At 42.2% G+C, this 20,139-nt stretch overlaps 1 long non-coding RNA gene across 1 annotated transcript; it reads right to left on the reverse strand.

The window, feature by feature from the left end:
• Window positions 1-4,421: 4,421 nt before the first annotated feature.
• On the reverse strand, window positions 4,422-17,655 carry LOC148004139 (uncharacterized). The gene is made up of 4 exons (XR_015627684.1): window positions 17,279-17,655; window positions 15,480-15,593; window positions 7,424-7,573; window positions 4,422-6,527 (listed from the first exon to the last, which is right to left on the reverse strand). It is a non-coding gene; the product is annotated as an uncharacterized LOC148004139 (long non-coding RNA).
• Between the last annotated feature and the right edge of the window lie 2,484 nt (window positions 17,656-20,139).

A 20,139-nucleotide genomic window follows, 5' to 3' on the forward strand; every position in this document is an offset into this window, starting at 1 on the left:
ACAGGTCTCATTCCAGAAGAAGCACTCCAGTACATCATCATGTATTCTTTCCCCTCATACCTACGACATTTATTTATTTGTTGATTATTTATGTATTTACTCGCTTATTTAGAGAGGTGTGTGTGTGTGTGTGTGTGTGTGTGTGTGTGTGTGTGTGTGTGAAACACAGAGAGATGGAGACAGAGACAGAGAGGCTTTGAAAGCCAGAAGAACATGTTGGATCCACTGGAGCTGGAGTTACAGATAATTAAAGGAGAGAACCAACTGACACTTTGCCCTCTGACCTCTCAACACTCGCTGTGACATACTTGCTGACCACTAAATAGGCAAGTAAATCAATGGGTAGTGCACACATGGCTTCCACATCCAGCCACACAAAATAAAAATTTAAAAACCATTGCTGGCTTTTGACACAACTCAGAAGAACCACAGTGAGGGCCAGGCTAAGAGAGGCTAGCAAGGGTGGGTCAAGTTCTGTTTCTACAGAATTAAGTCTGCACGGCTTCTGCTTCACAGTCTAACCACACTGTGTCAAAGACTGTGGTAGTGGCAGAAGTGTCTAGACAGACTGAGGGCATCTCTAAGCAGTGACAGAAATATAGGAAGATTTTTGTTGTTGTTCATTCTGTTCGCTTTTTGAGTCAGGGCCTATGTAAGACTGTCTTACCTAGAACTTGCTAGGTAGACCAGATATCTCCTGGTATGTGGCCTCATGAGTGCCACAATTAAAAGCATAGGCCACCACACCCAGTTTAGCATGTGTTTCTTAAATACTCAACGTCATTCAATAAGCATGTAGAAGAAAATAAAAGGCTGGCATCTTACTTTATAAAATACAAATTTTATAAAGAACAAATTTCAGAGGCTCAAATACTTTTATGTCAAAAACCTCATGGTATAGAATGACTTTGAAAAAAATCCAGTTTCGTAGATCTAAAGAGATGGATCAGGAATTAAGAGTAAGCACTAGCTGCCCTCCCAGAGGATGTAGGTTCAGTGCTAGCTTCTAAATGGCAGCTGACAGCAGTCTGTAACTCCAGGACAGCACAATCACTAAGGACTAACATAGTCATCCCTTTAACCCCAAGCCTAACTAGAAAACTAACCTTAGAAACAGGACCAATGCTCTCCTTAACAATATCCAACTGAAACCCTACCTTTAACTCCAACAATAATCTTAGAAATAAAAAAAATGTCATTAGCCCAAACACTAAACCTAATCCTAATCCTAACCTTGTCTAATCCGAACTTTGACCCAAATCCTTCATTAATCACAATCAGACACTAGCCAACACCCAAAACATAAACTGAAATCTGTCACAAACAATAAAAGGATGTCTGAAACTAACCGTAATACAATTTCTAACATCGACTGTAGCCCTAACCTAATGCTCACCGGGTACTATTTCTAGTCCCAGCTCTGAAACTAATCATAATTCTAAGTCTTACTATAGCCACACATAGCTCTATTTGTAAGTTTTCATCTGGCCTGAAGCCTAACTATAGTTCTACCCTTACCTTAAGCCCACAGCTAACTGTGACTACAACCTGAGCCCAAACTCTTACCTTAAAGCAAGAGTTACAGTTAATCATAACCCCAAAATAAGAAAACATAGCCATAGTCTAACCTAGTCCTAAATGAAGGACTGATTACCCAATAGCCTCATACCTAACCATAAGCCTAATATAACTCTAACATTAATATTTGAAATGAACATAAACTGTCTCTAGTCCTAACACTAAACCCAACCATGACCCTAATGAGACTCTAGCAAACCCTAACCCTATATTTGCCTATACTCCCAAAATTAGATCTGAAAATAACTATAAACCAATTTCTTCTGTTATTGTTACCCCTTACCCTAATGCTCTACTAAGCTCTTCCCCTATCCTGAGTCCCAAGACTAACTCTAACTCTGCTATGTTCATAAATCAAACCTAAATTTAACCTTCGCAAAGCTCTATTTGTAGGTTTAGATCTAAACCAAATCCTAACCATTGCTCTAACCTTACTGTAACCTTACAAGCAACCTTAACTACCATAACCCCAGCACTAATCACAACCATAAACCTAGCACAAACAGTAGCCACACCATGAACTTAGCTCTAATCCTACGTACAACTTAACCAGAAAACTAAGCAAAGCTCTACAAGTAACCTAAATACTGGCTTTAACCATAGCCTTAACCATAAAACTAACGTTCAACATAGTCCTAACTATAACCTAAGTCTGAACACTGATGCCTAACTCCAATCCTAATATAGCTCTAACTTTAGACCTAACATTAATAGTAACTCAACACTATCTCTAATCCTAGACATAACTTGCATCAAACCCCAGATGGCACCATAAATTTCTAGTCCCAGATATATAGATGACCCCAAACAAAATTCTAACCTTAACTTTTGATCCCTAAAAACTAACCTAACCCCTCATGCTAACACTAAATGCAGCTCTTACATTAGCTTTACACCAAGCTTTAATCTAATCCTACCCATAATCCTAACTCTGGCTCTGCCACCAATTCTAAACCTAGAGATAAACCTCACTCTAACCCTAGACTCAGGAATAAAACCAATCCTAGCATCTAACCTTGCCATGACCATAACCCCAAGCCAACCTCTAACTCTCACACTACTATTAAATATACATTTGTACTGCCCTTAGCACGAGTCCCAACTGCCAAGGGCCAGCCCCAGCAGTGGACAGAGTCCCAAGAGGAGATAAGGAGTCAGTAAAGGAGGAGTGAGTCAGGCCTGGTGGTGTCTTGGAGCTCTGATGGACTAGCAATCAGGTTGCTTCTTTACTTATACAGATTTCACAGAACGAAGACAGGCTTGTGATTTTCCAAAAGGTACAGATAATATCGCTTTATCTCCGGAAGTGTGTTTGATTTTCCATTATATGTCCATGGTTATAAGTTCAGTCACAATTAGAAAGTACAATGAGGACAGATTTCACTTTTACTATCAATCCCATAACTCCAATTCCAAGAATCTAAAGAAAATCTCCTCCAAAGCAAACATCTTTCAGGCTGGTAGTATTTGCAGTTTTAAAGCACTCCAGACAAATAGAAAACATCTTTTGTGACTAGCAAATACTAATACCTAACTCCTTTTACTTACCTTTTCATCATCTATTGTGATGGTTTGTATCTACTTGGCCCAGGGAGTGGCACAATTAGGAGGTGTGGCCTTGTTGGAGTAGGTGTGTCACTATGGGCCCTACTCCCAGCTTCTCCTAGCAGCCTTCAAATAAAGATGTAGACCTCTCAGCTACACCTGCACCACGGCTGCCTGGATGCTGCCATACTCCTGCCTTGATGATAATGGACTGAACCTGTAAGCCAGCTCCAATTAAATGTTGTCCTTTATAAGACTTACCTTGGTCATGGTGTCTGTTCACAGCAGTAAAACCCTAAGGCAGTTATTAAGTAGAAAGAGTTATTTTAGTCTATCTTATTTACTGAGTTCTATCACTCCAGAGGCATATCTTATAGAAACCCCATCCTTCAACTACAATTTTAGAGATTTCTAAGTGTATTGTAAAATGAGGCCTTTTATCTGTTACCAATTCTCCAGTCCAGTCAGAGTTTGTCAACCATCTCTTCACTAACCCTGTCTCAATCACATTGTTTTAGTTTGCTTAGGGGTGGGCACCCCAAGAAGACTCTTGGAGTCATGGCCTCATGAAGAAATTCCTAGTGTCTTTATGTTTATAACAATCCCCAGGGCATAAGGAAGACTTCCAAACAGGGCCAGATAAAATTATTCCCCAAAAGTCAAAGGGATAGTAGGTTTAGGACTTTTCTAAAAAGATTCAGGTAGTTTTCTTGGGAAAAGACATAAAGTGAATCATAATGCAGAACGTTCCCAAGAACACAGCATGCAGAGGCTAAGACCGAAAAGGGAGACAGAGTGACAGTGATCACAGCATTCGGCCCAGCTTTGATGGAGCTTAATAACGTTTTCATTTACAGTAGATACATGGCCGTGCCACCTACCTCTAACCACACCTCTAATTTTAAAATAAATCTAAGACCGTTGGTATCCCTAACACTAACCATATCTATATCGAATTCTAACCTTAAACTTAAAACTATGTCTAATCCTGTTTAGCCTGTTCAATCCTAACTCCAACCCCATTTGTAGTTCAAACCCTGAATCTGCCTCACCCTAACCTACACCTGGCTCTAACTTTATTTAGGACTAAACACTAAATCCAGTGACAAACCCAGCACAAACATTAACTCTAATACTAGTACTAACTCTAATATTAATCTTAGAAATGACCTCATGTGGATCTCCCTTTTTCTTATGGGTTGTTGGCCACCGGCCCACAAGGGCAAACAAAGCAGGAGTGATAAGCAGTGTTCAGATGGCTGTGAGTATGAAGGAAATAACTTCTGGGAGTCCGCTTCAGAGAGACAGCTCATTTCATTGTTCCAGGGGTGAGGTACATAAAGGTTCTTAAGGTTACCGGTGGGAAGGGCTGCTTGGTCATGACATAACACCTAATTGTCATATGGGTGTAAGGAAAGATCAGCAATGGCAGGGATATTTGTGCCGGTTCATCTTCCAAATAAGGTCAGGCATCTGTGCTTAGAGATACTTTCCAATTGAGGTTATGTGGAGAAGAAACTCTGATGAGAAAGGGAGTCCTCCATTTTATGCCAAGATCAGATAGCTATCCAGATATGGTAGACTGTGACCTTAATAGTGGGCCCCTCCAACATCTCCCCCTATTTTATTTTATAATGAAGAGATATCGTCATCGGCATTGAGAGCCTTATAACCTATAGCAGAGTGTTCAAGGTCTGATAGCATGGCCCGGTTGGTGGTAATTCTAGAAATGGTGGTAATCTGTTGTTGGAAAAAAATGTCTAAGTCAGGGAGCAAGCATCAAAATAAAACAGAGCACAGTTCGGGGGCTAAAGGATAGAAGCCAAGAAAACAAGGGGTTATTAAACCAACCTAAATGTTCCACGGCTTGAAATCTTGAGAGCAGGCCTATACAATTTTTTTGAGTGTTTTAACATTGGTCTCAACAACACTTGATTCATTTACATAAAAGCAACATTCTTCTCCCAGTACCATACAAGTCCCACCATGTTCAGCACTTTTTAGGTCTAGTGGTCTCCTGTTTCGGAGCATGACCGTGGAAAGAGAGACCGTCAGTGGAGGGATTCAAGGCTATCAGTTGTGGATGCCATCCCCTAATCAAGCTCATCTGGAAAGTCTCCAGAGCTAGATGGGGCATCTGGACAATGGCAGCTGTCATGGCCCTGGTAGGAGATGGCAAGCCCTAGTCCTATGAGCAAAGGGTGAAATATCTCTCACCTTCATCTGATTTGTGGCAGTAGCATTGCCCCTCTCCCTTGTAGAACTAAATCACAGTAGGGGTACAAAACCCCGGCAGGGGGATATCTATGCAGGGGGTGGTCTTTCCCTTCTACCAAAAGAAGAAAGGGGGTAATGCACAAGTCAAGCTGGTAACAGTTTGATTGGCTACATCAGTGGTCCATTAGTATAAGCTTAGGAGAAAGGCAGAGGAGTAGGGTAGAAATTTGATTAAAAAGGGGAAGGTCCACAGAATTATCAGTGAGCCCTGCTGCAAGTAGGAAACAGGTGCTACAAACAGGGCACAAAAGAAACAACAGGAGGCTGTTGGGTGTGAGGTAAATGGGAGGAAGTCAGCAACATATCGAACACATCGACTCCAGGATGCTGTTGATCTTATTTATTCCTCCATTTGTTTTGCCCCTAGCACAGTATTATGAAAGGTCAACACTGGCTTAGCTGCAGGGTCAAGCTATCATGAGATATGAAGGTCAGCAGAGGGTTTGCTATCAAGAAGGGTGTAACGTTTACCCATCCCCCCATCCCCACCCCCACCCCTACCCCCGCCAGTGTTCATCCCAAGGTTCTCCAAGGTTTATCCAGGTTAATGATAGCACTTGAGACAGAGTGGTAAATGTCTGTAGGGTGGGATGTCTTTCTCATCCTTGTTTCTATCTTACAGGACCAATAGGGACATCCCTCATAGGTATTAATATTGGTAAGGCGTGATGGGTCTGATTGTTGGCAAGGAAAGCAAGCAAAGGAGTCAGGATTGGAAGTGGCATGCAGGTGTATTGCAGTCTTTATGGGCTTCATTGGAAATCCTGCTAGTGAGCAGCCCCCTGTCCCAATTACCTGATTTCTCCCCTGCTAGATTTCCCTGACATAAAACTGCCAGAATATAACATTGGGGGAAGGCTGCAGCTAGCCCAAGCATTGGTGTTGAGCAGAGTAAAAACAGCCATGAGAATGACAGAGGAGGAGGCGTGGGGTGGGGTGTGGGGCAGCTGCATAAGGCTGTGTCAATGAGGACATGAATGTCCTTCCAAGTGATCTGGTCCTGTGTTCTTGGGTGTCTGTGCCACTTCCTCTTTGTCTTCTCCATGATCAACAGGCATGCCATCTTTTTGACTGGATGGGTCATGTTGGACATCGTGGGCTGGTGCCCAGACAGGATGAGGTTGGTCCTGTCAGAAGACACAAACAGATCTCCTTCATACCATTAATAGGGGATTAGACTCCCTCCAACACCCATCAAGTGGGTCCTTCCATCTGCACAGAATGGGTGGTCTATGTGCTGGTTGACTCCAGTAACAGACAACGGGAGGTTTGTCTTGGGTAGCACATTTAACATACTGAGTGTAAATAGTGCTAGGTTTAATTGTGTGCTTGGTGGTAGGAAGCCTTGTGTGTGTTTAATGATTTTTTAAGTGTTTGACATGTCTTCTCAATAAGGGTTTAGCCCCTAGAATTGTGAGGGATACTAGTGTGGTAGACAATTTCCTAAGTCTTGCAGAAAATTTGGAATTGGCAAGTTTTGAAAGCCAGTCCATTATCAGTTTTGATTTGAAGAGGAACCCCCATAATAGTGAAAATGGAGAGTATGTGATTAACTTGTTTTTGAGTTTTCATTGATTTGTGCCAGAGACCATGGGAAATGGGAAGAGATATCAGTGGGAACATATCAATTTTTGTTTATCAACCAATTGAACATGAGTGACATTAGTTTGTCAGAGGACACTGGCATTATGACTTCAGGGGTTGGTGTTCAATTCTTGTATAGCAGGAGCATGGATTAGGGGAGCATAGGACAAGTTTTGAGAGTCCATTTAGAGTGTTTTGTGGTGATATGGGGAAATTTAAGTTGTGGCCCTCTCAGGTTGATATGTTTGTTGATGGACTTCTTTAGCAGTGAGTGGTGATATAGTAAAGGCCTCAATCTTATCAGCTAAGGCATTGACACCAGACAGGGGTTCAGGGAGGGGTGAGTGTGACTGTATATGGCTAATAAAAATGGGACATGTTCTTGTTTGGAGTGTATTTTTAAAATTTTTATAAATAGAGGTGAATGATGCTTACTTACCATTTATCTATCAATCTTGACATAGGAGTGGGCTAGCCAGGGGAGTAGGTTGACCACATAAATGCTGTCTGAGTATAGACTAAATGGTTCTTCTTAGGTATCTTAGGGCCAGGAACATGGCATATAGGTCTTTAAACCGGGGAGATTCATCTGTGAGGAGAAAAGTGTGACTCGGTGTCAGTGCCTCCTTGGTAGGAGCACTTCCTACTTTGTGGGCAGCTCCCTGTCAGCCCCTAATCTGTAAAAGCTGTGGGGGGCTCTGGGATAGAGGATGGAGAAAAAAGTGAAGAGGGAGTCATCTGAAGAGTGATATGGTCTATCCTGGGCGTAGTGGTTGTCTATCTGTCCTGGGAAGCTGGTGAGGCTTTTTTAGCAAAAGAGGTGTGGATTCTCAGGAGCCATTGGATGTCTGGGAGTGGGAAAGGCAAAACAATAACACCAGATTCTTAACCTATAATTTGGAAGGTGTGCTCTCCTCATATCTTTTTCATAGTGGATAAAGCATCATCAGTAGTCACTCCCCCTATTGGTGGTGTATGGAGCTAATCTAAGATTCCCTGAGGTGGATATGAGGCTCTGACTACCACTGGGAAGGAGTTGAGTATGAGGATCTGGATTGGTTGTTGCTGAACATAGTGAGCCAGGGAGGTATTTTTACCTGGGTTAATAGAACAAAGGGTTTCCTTGGCTGCTGGCATCAGAGAATGAGGAGAGGAGGGGGTCTTTGTCACCCTTAAGTCAAGTAGAGGCTGTAATTGGCTGGTCAATATGGGGAGCCAAGGCCTAAGCCTATTAATTTTGCCTAAAAAGCTTTGAAGGCTCCTTAAGGTCAAAGGGTAAGAAAGTCAATTCCAGGCTTAGCTGGCTGGACTGAGGTTATGGTAATCTCTGTCTCTAGGACCGTGGTGGGAGGAATGGGTTGGATCTTATCTTCTGCTCTTGTAAAGCCTCTTTTTTAATAGCCTTTATGGCTTGTTTAAGATTTTCTAAAGTTGGCTTTTGATCTTGTCTTTTGTCCTGTCATACTAAGTCATCCACAGGATGATATAGAGAGACCTGACTTAGTAAAGGATGTTAATGAACCACCTACAGCTTCTTGGTACTGAGAAGGCAAAGCACTTGCAACCTTGTTCATGAAGTAGATTGAAAGGAAGCCATCTTTAACATCTAAGACTAATGGTGGGGTATTTACAGGTATGGCAGAGGCAAGGAGGAGGCCACATTGAGGTGAGCCCCAAATCCTCATGGTTTTATTAATTGCTCTTAAATCGTCCTTCAGGTCCAAGACTTCTTTTTAAGTACAAAAACTGTGTATTCCAGGGGCTTCTAGAGGGAAGAATGTGTCCCATGTATACCTGGTGGTACTAATTGTTGTAAAATTCTTAATCTCTCCATGTTTAAAGGCCATTGTTATAGCCACACAGGATCTTCTGTGATCCAATAATAAGGTATTTTGTAGAGAGCGGCGCGGCGAAACAAAGATGGCGCCGACATCCAGCCTTGTCTGGATATAAACGACTTACTGCGCATGTGCAGGCTTGTCCCCTTGCTAGGGCTCCCTCTAGTGGTGAACAGCGGTACTGCACATGTGCGGTTTATGCACCAGGTGTTAGTTGACCGTTAATATGCTAATGAGGTGATTCATTCTCCGCCAATCCCTGGAGGACAAGTAGTGGGGTGATCCAAGCCCCACCAATCCCTGAGAGATAATTAGCATACTGTTGTCTATATAAGCCGAGCGATTTTGCTGCTCGGAGTCCCTGTTCAAGAGAGCTGTAACACTAAGAGAGCTGTAACACTAAGAAGAGCTGTAACACAGTAAAGGCTTGCTCGCAGAAGAATCCTGTTGCCACGAGTCGTTCTTGCTGGCGGGACATTGGGCGCGCGACAAGTGGTGCCGAGACCCGGGAACCAACATCGCCGGTGCCAGGGGACCCTTCAGTGTGCTGAAGAGGATTCAGAACTGCGAGAAGGTAAATTAAAAGGTAAGCTTTGAGAGGCATGCCCCTTTTTGGATTTAAGAGAGCATGTCAGAAACGGAGCAGAGTGAGAAATTAGGCTTCGAGAGGCATGCCCCTTTTTGGATTTAAGAGAGCATGTCAGAAACGGAGCAGAGGCAGAAACGGAGCAGAGTGAGAAATTAGGAGCTCAAATTAGGAGCTGGCAAAAAGAAAAAGGTTACTAAAACAAAAGTGAAAGAGATACAAAAGGCGGAAGAAATGCCGCTGGAGGAAAAAATAGGCGTACCCCAGAGGATGAAGTACAAGTCATCCGGAGAGGATACTTTGTATCCATTAAAAGAATTAGAAGCCTTAGAACTGGCTGGCAGTGACTCTGAGCAAGAGTTGTCAGAGTCCGAGGAGGAGGAATTAGAGGAAGAGGCAGCCATATATGAGGAAGAAAGATATGGGCCTAGGTGGAGAGCCACTGTGAAGAAACCTAAAGTTATGGATCCTTTGTGGGCAAGGCTGGTAATTTTGTTTCTTTTTTTCTTTGTGTGGGATAGAGAAGCCACAGACGGCAAGCTTAAGCCCGGACCAAAACCTCTTTGGCGAATGGTCCCTGCCTGCTTAGAGGATAAACGATGTGAGGAAGCTGTTAGGACAGGTCAGAGGGTCCTTGCAGAACAACAAGAAAGTATGTCAGAGGGAGAAAAGGTCTCGAAAGAAAAAAAGAAAAGAAAAGGAGATAAAAGGAACAGAGAGAAGGCAGAGATAAACAATGGGGTCAGTGCAGCTTTTGTTGTGGCTCAAGTTGAGGTTATTGCTAGGTATGTGATTAGGCTCTGGAAACCTCACAGAGTCATACTGATCAGATTTGATAGAGGTAGACTGCCTGAAAATTTATTCAGGAGAATCAAACAAAAAGATAAATTTGAGTGTGCCTACTTGGATTCCTGGTCTCAAGGAGATTTAGCAAGTGACAAGGTGCTTCTCTTAAAAAAGCAGTTTCAATCAGCCCTTGGAGCCTTGCACCTGTAGCTAAGATATGTGTAGCCACTTCAATTTTGTTTTCTGACTGGTTTTAAATGTATAAATATTCTCTACATGCCTTAGTTATGGACTATTGGCTTTTAAGTTATTGGATATGGTTTAAAAAAATGTAACATTGATAACAGAAAGTTGACATAAAACTGGTAAAATTTAAAATATGCTCATGTTTCTGTTGATACCTGTTCCGGTATTATACACGCTACTCTGATGACTGGTGAAAAGGCTTGTAATGCCATTAGCCATTGCTTAGAGGCATGGGCAGCCTGGGGAAAGCCTGATAGTCTCAAGACAGACAATGGGCCTGTCTACACTGCAAAGTTCTTTCAGGCATTTTGCCAGACAATGCAGGTCGGTCATACTACAGGCTTACCATACAATCCCCAAGGACAAGGAATTGTGGAAAGGGTACATCGTACCTTAAAAGAGCTTATAAAAAAAAACCAAAACAAAAAGAGGGAATTGCCAGCAGCTGAACACCAAAAGAACAACTTTCTTTAGCTCTTTTTACTCTAAATTTCTTAATTCTGGATGCGTATGGCCGTTCTGCCACGGATCGCCATGCTGCTACTACACCTATAACTAATGTAGAAGTAAAGTGAAAGGATGTCTTAACTGATGAATGGCGTGGCCCAGATCCCGTGATTTCGAGATCTAGGGGAGCGATTTGTGTTTTTCCGCAGAATCAAGAAAATCCAATTTGGGTACCTGAGCATTTGACACGAAAATTGCCTTCTGCTCTTCCTGAAGATGAGACTACGAACCCTACTATTACTACTGGGAATGGTAATACAGGTTAATTCTCTCACCCTGTGGGCTATTGCCAGATCCTGGCCAGTACCCATGCCAGTTCATAGCAATTCTACTGTTTTGAGAATAAGACTGACAAGCATAATCTCTGGTCTTGGTTTCAATGGGTGCTGTCCAATGAGCAAGGGGCATATACATCCCTGACCCCCTTTGCTAGGTTGATGGGTGAGAACTTCGTGCTGTATAATGTTTCAGCTACCAGAAAAAGGTGATACCAGGTTGATCAATATTCAATATAATAACCTCTTGGTAAATAATACTGCCACTAGTACTTCAGTATGTGCTAGATCACCTTTTTTCTGATAAGCACTAATGTAAGCAGTGGTGCTTTAAATTGTAATAGCTCTGATGTAGTCTGCTATTTAGCTGAATGCTGGGATGGCACTAATGACACCGCAGTGATGGTTAAGATTCCCTCCTTTGTGCCAATCCCAGTGGAGGCAAACCCAGATAGCTTTCCTATTCTTAATTTGCTGAGAGCCAAAAGAGATTTTGGAATTACGGCAGCCATAATTTCAGCCATTGTGCTGTCTGCTGCCGCAGCTACCACAGCTGAAACCGCTATGACCAATCAAATACAGACGGCTGAGACTGTCAATCAGATTGTAGAAAGAACTGCAGTGGTGCTAGAGATACAAGAAGAATTTAATACCCATTTGGCATCTGGCCTTCTATTAGCCAATCAAAGGATAGATTTAGTTCAAGAACAAATTGAAGCACTGTATCATATGACACAGCTGTCTTGTGTTTCCTCCCTTAGAGGTTTATGCATTATTCCTTTGTGAGCTAACTTTTCTCAGAATTTTCAACAGAGCAAAGAAATCTCGAATTATCTGAAAGGAAACTGGTCCGTGAAAGCAGAGCAACTATCAAGACAATTGCTTATGCAGATTGCTGTCCTCAACAGCACTAGGCTGGACCCCATCACAGTTGAAGACTTTACCTCATGGATTACCAATGCTTTCTCCCTTTTCAAGGAGTGGGCGGGCATGTTTGTCCCGGGGAGCTATTGTCCTCCTGGGATGCGGAGTAGGTCTCTGGCTTATTGGCTGTTTAAAAAGAGAACATGCCAGACACAAAATGGTTGTTTACCAGGCTATGACCACCATTAAAAAGGGTGCTTCTCCCAACATATGGCTGGCCTCTTTGAAAGATCAAGAGTTCGCCCTAGATCATTTTTTGTCACAGTCATGTGGAGTCATTGTATCCAGGGACGGGCAACTTTCCTCGAACTCGGACCAACCTAAGACACGGGGCCCGGTGGCGATAGGGTAACTCTATGACGGGTAAGGCCGAGTTTGGATGAGAACGACCTAAGACAGGAGCAATGACAAGATTGACGTGACACCCAGATCTAGACCAGTCATTTTATTAAACAAAAAAGGGGGAGATGTAGAGAGCGGCGCGGCGAAACAAAGATGGCGCCGACATCCAGCCTTGTCTGGATATAAACGACTTACTGCGCATGTGCAGGCTTGTCCCCTTGCTAGGGCTCCCTCTAGTGGTGAACAGCGGTACTGCACATGTGCGGTTTATGCACCAGGTGTTAGTTGACCGTTAATATGCTAATGAGGTGATTCATTCTCCGCCAATCCCTGGAGGACAAGTAGTGGGGTGATTCAAGCCCCACCAATCCCTGAGAGATAATTAGCATACTGTTGTCTATATAAGCCGAGCGATTTTGCTGCTCGGAGTCCCTGTTCAAGAGAGCTGTAACACTAAGAGAGCTGTAACACTAAGAAGAGCTGTAACACAGTAAAGGCTTGCTCGCAGAAGAATCCTGTTGCCACGCGTCGTTCTTGCTGGCGGGACATTGGGCGCGCGACAGTATTTGACAGTGACCCTTACACTTGGGTGTTATTTTGATCTTGATAGTTTTGATAATCTTCTATTTGGAGGCATTCTCTCTCTTCTCCGTTAGCAAGGACCATGTTTAAATCTTCTAAGAAATTTCTACCCAGCAAGTTAGTAGCCATGTTGACCACTAGGGGTCTAATGGTCCTGTTTGTTGCCTCTGGGTCTACCCAAAAGGCTTGGGTAATGAATACTTAGAGGAGACCACCTACCCCCATCAGTTGGGTCCCTGGTGGGAGGGTCCAATATGGAGGAACCTCAGCTCATTTTTGGATGATCTTACCTGTCCCTATGCCCATTAGCCACTTAAAACTTTAACTGTTAATTTTTTTGAAAGTTTAAGGTGAGATTTTTTCCAGTATGCTAATTACCCAGTGGAGTTGTGGGTTTTCCCCTCTGACTGATGGCTCTGAGGGCTGCCCCACACGGAGTTTTATAGTGACAGGGGTTTGCCATCTTTGTCATATCTGGATTTTTTAGTCCTTTTTTTTTCCAATGAAAGTCTTTCTTGCAGAGGGGACAGCTGGGTTTAGAAGGTTTGAGGGCAGTCAGATTGTTTCTTGGGCAGTCTTTTTAGTGTCCAGCCTCCCTACATTTAAAACATTTTGAATTAGATCCTGTTGCAGCCACAAAGGCGTGAGTGAGAGAGGATGCTTGAGATGAGACAGGCCCAATGTCCTGGGTAGCCATGATCCTTTGTCACGATGTTTGATGTTTAGTTTCTAGCATGTCTATCTGTGTTCTAGGGCAATCCCTTCCCAGATAAGATTATGTAGGAGCATCACTTTGGCTGTAGGGTCTATTATTTTCTGTCTAAACTGGCTTTCACAGTTAGTATAAAATTCTAGAGAGTCTTGGTTGGTTTTGTTTTAGGAAAATCAGTGAAGAGGCCTCTCCAGGCCCTGCAGACAAGGGGGTTAAACCATCCCAGGCCTGGAGTACACATAGGTGTGCCTGCTCAAAGCAGCCATCAGGGACTAAGGCCTGCTGAATTCCTGTGGGGAAGTTACTCTGGTCAAACTGTTGTTCATGGTTCCAATTTGTTTCTTGAGTGGGGTGGTTTTGTCCTTGGCGTGGTCCTATTTGTTGATTATGTAATTCATTTTTTACTACACTGCATCTGACATTCATTTCTAAATAAGGCTTCTCATGTTACAAATAGAAGATTGGGAGAGTAGATTCTCCAGTCCTGAGGAGTTAAGAGGTTGCTATTGAAAACTTTGTAAAATAGAGGTGGTCCATGGGTCATAAATGCATCCTTGTGGATGGCCTGGTGTAACCCTTTTAAGTCTATTGCCAAGAAGGGATAACAAACCAGTAGATATTGTCTTGATACATGTGTGCTAATGGGAATGGTCCATATGGGTGGAGAGTCTGGATCCCTGGGCCCTTGTGACTGAGGTGTTTGGGGATAATTCTTCCCAGCATCTCTAAGATTACAGAGCTGCTCCATGGCTGTGGGAGGTGGTGCTATGGATAGTGGCAGCACGGATGGGAGAGGGTTCATTGGGTGTTTTTAAGAGACTTGGTCTTCTGGGTCTTTGTAGCTGATGAGGACTCATAGAAGGGAAGAAGGGGATAAAGAGAGAGGGGTTCTGTGGGTTGGGGAGTAACTTCTGTCTGGTTAAATCAATTTCTTTTTCTAGAGCAGGTAAATCAGCCACTGGGCAATCCTCAGGGTCTTCCTCATCTGAGTCTTCCCCTTTGTCTATCTGTGTTTCTTCCTCTAATGGGTCATCCTTAAGCTTGGGGGGGTGTTCCCTATGCATTGCCAAATGGTGGCTAACATGCGGAGGGAGGAGAAGGGCAAACGGCAGTCTTCCTAGACTTCCTTTTTATTATCCAGGTAGGCAACACAGGTCTAGACATCAGGGTCAGAAATATCCACCCACTGGTAGGACCCATGGTGTGAATGGAAGTGCCTTCATTCCAAAGTTCTAAGCTTTCCTTTTGGGAGACTTTTAAGTCCTTTGATTTAAACAAGGATCCCAGGGAATGAATTTGGAAAGGATGTTGAGTTCCATTAAAGAAAAGAGGAAGTGCTGTCACTGGTGCTCAATGTTCCTGAGGCAAATCCACTAGCAGGGGATTGAAAGCATACCAATGAGCACAAGCTTGCTTGAAGATTTAAGAGACTGGCAACTGTACTAGAGACTTTTAACAGGTTGCTGCAGTACCAGGTTTGGAAGAGAGGCAAAAGGTTATTGCCTATACTCAGTCAGGCTGTCCTGTCCAGAAAAAGGATTAGGGGTGTTCTGGAATTGCCCTGCTTGACTGAGAGGCTTCAGTTGTCTGAAAACCTTATCCAGTTCCTCATAAACAAAAGTAAAGCAAAGAAAGGAAAGGAGATGATCAGTCCTTGGCAGGATGGTTACTGCCAGTACCCACAGGGGGATACTCACAAACTCCAGGCATCCCAGGATTCCCTGTTTGGTGCCAGCTGTGGATCTTCTTCCTTGCAGGGCATTGGCCAGAAAGGGCGAAGGGAGCAGGAGTGGCAAATGGGGTTCAGATATCTGTGGTATGATGGAAAGAACTTCATGGAGTCAGCTTCAGAGAGACAGCTTGCTTTATTGTTCCAGGGGTAAGGTATATAAGGATTCTTAGGGTTACGAGTGGGAAGGGCTGATTGGTTATAATACAGCACCTAATTATCCTAGGGGCAGGAGAGAAAAGAGCAACACTTGCAGGAAGCTTTGTGCTGGGTCCTCTTCTAAATAAGGTCAGGCATCTGTGCTTAGAGATGCTCTCCAATTGAGATTACCCAGAGAAGAGGAAGGCCCATTGAGAAAAGGAATCCTCGATTTTACACCAAGTTCAGAGAGCTATCTGGACATGGCAGACTGAGACCTTAAGGACAGGGAGCTCCCACATCCTAAAACTGTCCATGCTCTGATACTAACTGAGGCCTAATCATAACCCTAAATCTCTAACTCTAATGTTAATAGATTAAATAAACCTAAAACTGTCTCTAGTCCTAACATTAACACTGGTTGTAAACCTAACCTTAACCTTAATCTTAACTCTAACACTAATCCTGACCCTAAAATAACCACAATTAGACCACAGCAGTAAATCTGACCCTAACCTTAAATCCAGCCCAAACATTAAAATTTGGTCTAAGACTAACCAGAAACCAACATCTAACAATAACCATACCTCTTCTCTATATAACCGGAGTCAAAGCCTGACCCTAGTTCATAAACCCAGCCCTCACATAGCCATATTTTTAAAGTTTAGATCTAACCTTAATACTAACCCCTATCCCAACTTTATGCTAAGCCCACAATTTACCATAATGACAATCTCAGCTCTAACACTACCCCTAACCTAGCTACTTGTGTAGCCTAAACCTAGAGTTAACCATAACCATACCCTAAGCCTAGAGCTAACTCTGTTAACAATCTTAACCATAATATAGAACAAAGCTACTGTTCTCTCCAAACTTAAACTAATCCTAGCCATAACCTTAACCATAACTAGCCATAACCCTACTTAACCCCAATCCTAACCCTAACCCTTCACCATAAAATAAGCATAATTTTACCATTGTCCAAAATCCTAATCCCAATACTACACTGAGCATAGATTAATACTAATTCTAAAACTAAACCATAAACCAGTTTCTAACACTAACTATTCTCCTTATCCTAATGCCCCACCAAATCTACCTACCCTAATCCTAAGCCTAGCCCTGACCATAGCATCTACTCTAAACTTAAGCCTCAGATAGCTCTATTTGTAAGTTTATATTGAACCCCAAAGTAAACCGAGTTATAGCCACATCCTAGGCCTACAACTAATGATAACTAAAATCAGAGAGAAATTTTAGCCCAAATTCTAGAACTAATGACAAAACTAATCATAAGGCTAACCTTAACCGTAAACCCCCAAACTAGCCCTACCTAATCATAACATTAACTATAATTCTGAGCGAAGTTCTATACCTAACCTTATACAGACTCTAACCTTGTCTTCATCAGAAAAATAACCTTAAAGTAGCCCTAATGTTAACCCTAACAAAACATATAATTATAACACTGACTCTAAATATGTTCTCATCACTAAAACTAAGCCTAAATATAGAAACTTTAATTTTTTAATACCTACTTTTAATGATGGTTCTTAAATGCTTTAACCTTCCTTCTGGCCAACCCCTTACCAGAGTTAGTGGGAAAGAAAGGATACGGGGAACATTTACCTGTTTAGAAATGGTTCTTTGGAGAAAATCCCATCTGTGTTGTCAGGAAATCATCAGTTCAGTTCTCAGGTCAGCAGTGGCAGCTCGATCCACTAGCAAACACTTCATGTACACCAGCAGTCCAGTTCAGTAGTGTCTGAACAGCAGCAGCTGTGGCACAACCTAACAGGAACAGCCGGACCTCAGCCAAATCAGCACCAGTCAGCAGGAGGCATTAGAAACACCGGGAGAAGTTCTCTTAACAAAGTAAAGATCAGTGACAATGCGAGACAAAGAAACACTGCACAGCTAGCTCTGCCAGCAAGCCCCTCTCACAGTCCTATTTATACTCCCTCCAAACATCATGTGTCCTCCATGGGTCTTGCCTCACCACACATTTTTCCTCAGTACGTGTGTCTGTCTCAGCTGACATCACTCTGCCAATTGACTGGAGTCCACAGAAGAGGCAAGAAGCTGTCGCATACCACCAGGCATTTTTGTGTGTGTGTGTGTGCATTTCTCTCAATGGAGTCCCAACAAGTAAAGCTCAACTACGCAGTGTAAGGTGGACCAGTGCATGTGCGTCATTAGCAAAGAATCCTTCATTATGTGTCCTTTCGCCTGCTGGCTTTAGTGAAGCATTCTTTCACCTGTGTCTGCTCTCTGTTTAAGAATTTTCCTTTTGTCTAACATTAATGATCTGTACACATTAGAATTAATTAGAACTGTCAATAAATTTTCAATAAATGGCTTATGAACAATATAGTCGAACAAGAGTGTAACAAAATAAATTTCATACAATATCAACACACGATAATTAAAAAACCCTACATTGTATTCTATAGAACACAATAATTAAAAAAACCCTCAAATTTCTATTAATATACAATAATTTTTAAACACCTTAAATGTCTATTAACATAAAATAGTTCAAACATAACAATCTACCATCCTGGAAGATAACAACCAAAACACATGAAGGAACCGAAAACTACCCAACATAAGGGATTGGGACGGTGGTCTTCTTTTCCTGCTAAATTGGGGTGAAAAAGGGGCTCCAAGGGGGAAAATAGTCTAAAGCTAGCTGTAGTGTTTATTGCTCAGTCTCCGTGTTTAACCAGTCTCTGTATTTCTGTCCGGTCTTGTATTGTTTAGTCTATGTTTATCCAGTCTCTATGTGATCGATCACTTGGGCCAACCCTTTTGAATTTCATTTGTGTGATTTTTTTTTAAATCAGTAACTGAGACAGTCTGGGACTCATCTGGGCTATTTGCTTTGTGAAGACATCTGTGTCTAGGTGATAAGCGGTTTTCCCTGGTCTGATCTGATTTGTATAAGTTTTCTTGGCAACTGTAGTTTTTCATTCCCTGTAGATACATAAACATAATTACATCCTCATCTTAAAACTACTGTAGGCTCCCATTCTAATGTCAACACACCCTTATGGTATCTTGGTTCGCCTAGTTCCTCATTTTTTCGATAATCCCCTGTCTATCAGTGGCTGTTGTTCCTTTTTTCACCAACATTAAGAAAACCGAGAGTTAACAAAGCATTATTGAGTCTGTCCCTGAGAGGGGCTTACTCTCCCTTTTTGTTTAATAAGTCTCTCTTTTAAGGTACAATTCTATAACTGCTTGTCCTGTGAGGTTGTGTGGTATGCCATTAACATGGTTTATATTATAACATGCAAAGAATTGCTTCACCTTATTGGATACATATATGGGAACACTGTCAGTTGTAATGTGTGTGCAGGTATCCCTATAATTATCATTATTTCCAATACTGTATAATTACACAATCAGCCTTTTCAGAACTTAAAGCAGTTGCCTATAGAAACCTTGAATACATGTCAATGGTATGATGTATATACTTTTGTTTTACAAATCCTGCAAAAATGGAAAACATTCATCTGCCAGATGTCATTCCTAACACGTTTCCTGTTAGTAATTGGTCAATTTCCTCATTTGCTTGAGCTAATGAACCAGGCAAGCCTGTATGAAACCAAATATGAATAATGGATAATTTCTACTTCTGATGACCTGTTGTAATTGTATAAATAACAAAGTTATTTCTGAGTTATCAGGTACAATTTCAGCATTCTCTATATGCAGAATGACTCTGCATATAAAGAATTAGGAATTAAGAGGTTCAGGATAATCTAATAATAACATGAGGATTGCATACAATTCTGACTTTTGAACAGATGCATATGGACTTTTGACTACCTTACTTATTTTATCTGACTTATAACCTGCCAACCCCATTGTGATGGTTTCCATATGCTCGGCCCAGGGAGTGGCACTATTAGAATGTGTGGCCCTGTTGGAGTAGGTGTGTCACTGTGGGTGTGGGTTACAAGACCCTCACTCTAGCTGCCTGGAAGTCAGTCCTCCACCAGCAGCCTTCAGATGAAGATGTAGAACTCTCAGCTCCTCTTATACCATGCCTGCCTGGATGCTGCCATGCTCTCACCTTGATGATCCTGGACTGAACCTCTGAAAGCCAGCCCCAATTAAATGTTGTTCTTTATAAGACTTGCCTTGGTCATGGTGTCTGTTCACAGTAGTAAAACCCTAACTAAGACACCCATCTTGTTTGCATCGTTATAAAATGTTGATGCCTCTGGAATTGGTGTTCTCTTTACTATATGCGAAGAATCCAATTAGTTCTTTTTATGAACTGTATACATTTGTTTTTTGGATATTTGTTATTAATTTCACCCAAGAAGTTACTAAAGCTTTTTGCCAATCCTCATTAATCACCCATAATGAAAAAAGTCTCAGCATTTGTAAGAGGTAAAACAATTTCGGCTAGATCTGTTCCTGCTGAGGTAGGCTTATTCTACCTTTCATAATTAATTCAGAAATCTTTTCTCTATATA

The sequence above is a fragment of the Rattus norvegicus genome, chromosome 8, assembly GCF_021556685.1.
Source record: "Rattus norvegicus strain SHRSP/BbbUtx chromosome 8, alternate assembly SHRSP_T2T, whole genome shotgun sequence".
In the NCBI taxonomy this organism is placed as follows: domain Eukaryota; kingdom Metazoa; phylum Chordata; class Mammalia; order Rodentia; family Muridae; genus Rattus; species Rattus norvegicus.